Here is a 5,908-nt window from a genome sequence, read left to right as displayed (position 1 = left end):
AAGAGTCGGTAAACACATTTTCGCAGACGGTAAACATACATAAATTGACTTGACCCGATACACTTCGTCGGAATAAACTATCGGAAGGCCCAACACAAACATTCTAATTATTCTTAATCATTAAAGCGCAGATCCCTTCTATATTTACCACCAACATTTACACTTACAGAAAAACAAACAAGCATTCACATACTTCATTAGATACTGAAGAGAAAATATGGACAGCACGTCCTCAAATAATCACGTCGAGACACCACTGTGTCACTCTGCCTCAGATCGTGATTTTCTAGTGACCCTGTTAGTTGTGACGCATCATTTTCAAACGTAAAACAAGTATTCAATTGTCTTGCTAACAATATATAATAGGTGATCTTGAAGATTAGCCAATTCCTACTTCATTCACGACCCCATCTTCATAGCCCACAATTTAGGATCTACATCGACTTTTACCACTACTCCATCCAAAAGGATATGAAAATGCCTTGGTAACATAAAACACAGTTGTTTCGGCCAAATCTTTACACCAACCGATTACTCTCCCACCTATAACTGATTCACTTAAGGTAGATTCTCGGATGAGCCTTGAATTCTTTATGCTATTCTTAGCGGACGTGTTTGTTTGGTGGGCCGCTGATTGGCTGGTACTGGGAGGTAGGCAGCTCCCACCAAATCCAGCGGCCGCCAAACTAACGTCTCGTAGGCATAGGGATCATCCAAGAATCTACCTTAAGTGAATCAGTTATAGAAACTCTTGCACTTCACTTTCTTCACAATAATTGACCCTCTATTCCAGTGGTTCTTAACCTTTTTCTTTCTATGATCCCAAGACTCTTCCTGATGTTACCGTAACCCCTATAATAGATTTTGAACTGGTGAACCTTGTGGAAAGGTCAGATAAAACCGAATGAGAGGAAGATCATGGTTTATTGAAAATGTCACGAGCAAAAACCTTGAAAACTTCCACATAGCTTCTACAAATGCCAGAGCATTGCAAATTCCACAGAACTACTGAACATGAATTACATTCTCCAGAAACCTTTGGGACCCTCTGTGAAAACTCAAATGAACCCCTTGGTGGTCAAGATTCCCAGATTAAGAACTGCTGCTCTATTCCATATATCCTCAACACCTTCCACTGCCTACCTGCCAGTTCTATGGTAGTCTTTCTCTAGGTCCTTTTACCTTCAATTTCTTAACTGTTGCAAAAAAAAAACTTGATCTAGGCACCCTCTTCTCTGCCTAAACCCACACTATTCTTCCCATGTCTAACTGTCTGTCACTCGTCTTGGCTACTCGATTAAAATCCAACAATACATCTTACCTAGAACACTAGGGAAAATTATGCCTGAATCATTCCTACAGTCCCAACTACTACTTTCTTCCTTATACAGAGTAAATGAGTAGTCCTGTCACTCATTCCTTTGTCTCCTATCCCTCATCACCCTACTCATTCAATCACATTTTCACAACTACCACTTTCACAACCTTACTACTCCTGACACTCCTGAATTATAATGCATTTTCAATATAAAAAAAAAGTATATCTTAGTTTAACCAGACCACTGAGCTGATTAACAGCTCTCCCAGGGCTGGCACGAAGGATTAGATTTTTACTTACATGGCTAGGAACCATTTGGTTAATTAGCGACGGGACCTACAGGTTATTGTGGGAACCGAACCTCATTATAACGAGAAATGAATTTCTAATCACCAGAAATAAATTCCTCTGGTTCCTCACTGGCAGCAGCGGGAAGCGAACACCCACTCATCTACTGAGGAACTAAAGTTTTCAATAATCCTCTGCCCCACATTCTTCCCCCATGATCAAACCATCTCAGAACACTCAAACTCATCCTATCCCCATCGACAGCTTCTATGTAGCTGACCATTTTTCACAAATCCAGTTCCACTTTCCCTGTCCAAAAACATTTCAAATCAAGACATTTTACCCAATTCTTTTTTCAATCCTCTTCCACATTCTCATAAAAATAATTTTACGCATTACATTACCTTAACCTATATCATATTTCCCATTAAAAAACAATCATATTCGGTAAATATAAAATGCAGTTTCTTCAAGAAACAAAATTGAGAAATTGCGTCAGTTCCACGTTCAGTTGTTACTTTATGCGAATCATTTTGGGAGCGCCCCGGGAATTGTATATAATTTGCATAGCAGCCCGTCCAAAATCCTCTGTTTAAAATGAATAATCCTTAAATCCATCAGCGTTCAGCCTTGGCCATTATGAATGGAAGTCTCTCTCTCTCTCTCTCTCTCTCTCTCTCTCTCTCTCTCTCTCTCTCTCTCTCTCTCTCTCTTCTCAGAGATTTGGCCTCAGTCTTTCTCTTTCTCTTTGTCTGTATGGAAGATTTACTCTCTCTCTCTCTCTCTCTCTCTCTCTCTCTCTCTCTCTCTCTCTCTCTCTCTCTCACTAGATAGTTTAAAAGGGGTACAAGCAAGAGCCACAAAGTTGATTCCATCCATCAGGCAAATAGGTTACCAAAGACGACTAGAGAGCCTGAACATGTATGGCCGTTAAAAACACACGACGATTGCGAGGACAACTAATAGAAACATTAAAATACTGAAAGGCATAACAAGAGTAGACAGTAACCTATTTACGTTAAACGAAAACCAGACAAGAAACAATGGATTGACGTGGAATAAACTGTCACTAGAAATTGTAAACAGCAACAGCGTGGAATAGTTTAAAACAAAGCTAGACAAAATCATTAGGACACTGTGAATGAACAGTAAAACCTGCTCCTGGAGATAAGTGAGCACACGATGTCTCCTCGGATGGACTAACAAGTCTTTGAGACATCGTTATCCTTGTAACGCCTTGTAACACACTCTCTCTCTCTCTCTCTCTCTCTCTCTCGCCAAAATGAATCAAGGAAGCAATTTTCAATAGCTTTCCTCCCACGATATAATTAACACTTGATTAATGATTCTGCCACTATTCAAGGGGAGGGAGAAGAAGAATGGGGCAAAGAAAGGGAAGGATGGGGGGGCCGAGGGGGGGGGGGGGGGTGGGGGGGGGGGAGCTGGGATGGGAAGGGATGGGATGGGGTTGAGGGGAAGAAAACATTTCCTATTCATTACAGCAAAACGATTTATGGAACATTTCGTGTCACTTTAAAAGCCCAATTGCATTAGCAAATAAAATGGTGACATTCATTTATTTATTTATTTCTTATTTGTGTTTTTTTTTTATGGGTGAAACACCCAGACGTACACACACACACAGGAGAGAGAGGAGAGAGAGAGAGAGAGAGGACGAGAGAGAGAAGAGAGAGAGATAGAGAAGAGAGAGAGATGGTCGAAGATCATTTCCTATAATATTTAGATATATATATATATATATATATATATATATATATATAATATATATATATATATATATATATATCTATATAGATAGATATATATATATATATATATATATATATATATATATATATATATAGAAAGAGAGAGAGAGAGAGAGAGAGAGAGAGAGAGAGAGACAGCAAATCTTACATAGGGGGAGAGAGGGAGAGAATCTGATCTCGTCACTACGTTTTCTAAAACAAAAAGGACCCATCAAGATAAAGCATGAAGGACTGAATGAAGAGTTGGAATTCGTAGAGACAAGGTTCTACAAGTCAAGAAAATTATTTCAACAATGTTGTCATCATCAAAAATAAATGAAAATATTGTTGCTTATCGAAACTTATGCAAAACAAGCACAACAGTAACACTGCATCATTGATATACAATCATAACTGCTACCTGTTTGAGACAGGTTTTTGTTGATGAAATATTCTTGTAAGAGTTTTACTTGCGTGTTGAGAGGTCCGCCACCCAACAAAAAAATTACTTAACTTACATATAAACCAATAAGCAAAACTAACATGAGCCCAGCATTTTGAAAAGCACGGGATACAGATGAATTTCATATATTCTCTTCCTCCATAACCATACCATTTTCAACAGAGCATCAGCAGCATCAACTGCAGAATAAAAACAAAACACAGACCCACGTAGTCATTAAACAAACAATTACATCATGAACAAGCAATTGAACAAACTAACGAACACGAAATGCCACAGTCCCCTGAAGAGATGACCACGAAAATATTGCAAACGATATTCGGAGCAATAACCTTTCATGACCCTATCTATGGGCGCTTCAGCACCAAGGATCATTTTTGAAACGGCTGCCCTCTGAAACGTGAAACCGCAGTGGAAGTGCTTATGACTGAATTTGGTCATTAAAAGTACATTTGTTCACTTGCCGTCCAGAAAACTGCAAAACTAAATTAAATCGAGTTAGCCCATTAGACCACGGGAACGCCAAATGAATTCCGAGCACAAAACAAAGATTTCTGAATGGAGAAATTGTGAGAAACGCTTCATTAGACTCATGTAAACCAGCAAACATCCATTCAGCTTGATAAACAAGTTTGATTTTCCTTCACGACAAGCTCTGGAACTGTATATGCCTCCGTTTTCCGTCAATAACTCCTGTTTTAAGAAGGTATCAAGAGTTTCCTTCGGAGCCGCGCCCATTCTGTTTTTTTTTTTTTTTTTTTTTTTTTTTTGTTCAATCAGGGCTGGACGAGAGAGCCTGTCTTTTTCGTGAGCAGGCCCCGCTGCCAAGATCTAGTCACCAACAAAACGCAAACGGATATTTTCTAATCTCTTCTCTATTCATTCATACATAGAATTGAACTGACGTAGCATGCAATCTAATAAGTGTTAACATACCAAGTAATGGAAAACTGGCATAAACCAAAGCCTGATAAAATGACTCTGGACAAATTCTTCGCATATTTTCCCTGTTATTTAACAGTGCTAATAGTACGCATTAATGACCATTTAAAAAAATATTGATAAAATAAATTCATGAAGAAATCAGTAAACTTGCGGCCCTGACATTTTCATGCAAACGAATTCTTGCATATTTTCTTACTCCCTATCTTGCAGTTTCTATCAAGCAGTTATAATAATAATAATAATAATAATAATAATAATAATAATAATAATAATAATAATAATAATAAATTTTATTTCAGCTCAAGACCATATACATGGAGTATACAAAGTATAGACAATAACATACACAATCAAGATACACGAGACAACGTGATAAAAAAGGATTAATCGGCAATATCCACACAGGTGCTGAAGTATAAAATGACAAACAAGTATTTCATATTAAATAGGGCAATAACATTGATAATATTGAGAAGAAAATAGTTAACAAAATTAAAAATAACAATTAATGAACAGATTGTATATAATTAAATTCCAGCTAGGGACCTTAAAGGTGGTTACAGTAGTCTGATCCAGAAGGCTGAACACGGTCTCCTACGTCGGGGTATATTAAAAGCAAGGCCAATAGAGTATTGGCCTTGATTAAAAGGAGCCCTCATTTGACCCTCATTCTTCCATAAAGCCCTTAACAGCACCTTCCTCCTCCCATCCCACCCTCAGCCACATCATCACGAAGACTACCTGCTCAGTCCTATCACTCAGCCTTAAGCAGCTAGGCAATCTATCGACAGCCTCGCCCCCTGAGTGATATCGAGGTTCTCCAAACCATCAGGTAGCTGTTATAAGGGAAGGGCGTGGCAGCGTGGACGTGGAGGTGCATGAAAATACATCAAAGTTACGATAAAAGGGGAGACACTTTAAAGCTATTCAAATTCTTGCTTTGTAAACCCATTCTGAGAGGTAAACAAACTTCCATTGCTTGTGGCTAAACCCATTCTTGGAGGTAAATTTGGTAAAATGTTACGCCACTGTTTTGTGCCTAATAAACCCCATTTCTTGGGAGGTAAATTGTTACTCCACTATTTGGTTACTAAAACATTTCCCTGGGAGGTAATTGTTACTCCATTGTTTGTGCTAAACCCATTC

This window comes from Macrobrachium nipponense, chromosome 40, assembly GCF_015104395.2.
Source record: "Macrobrachium nipponense isolate FS-2020 chromosome 40, ASM1510439v2, whole genome shotgun sequence".
In the NCBI taxonomy this organism is placed as follows: Eukaryota; Metazoa; Arthropoda; class Malacostraca; order Decapoda; family Palaemonidae; genus Macrobrachium; species Macrobrachium nipponense.
This window is presented reverse-complemented; position numbering follows the sequence as displayed.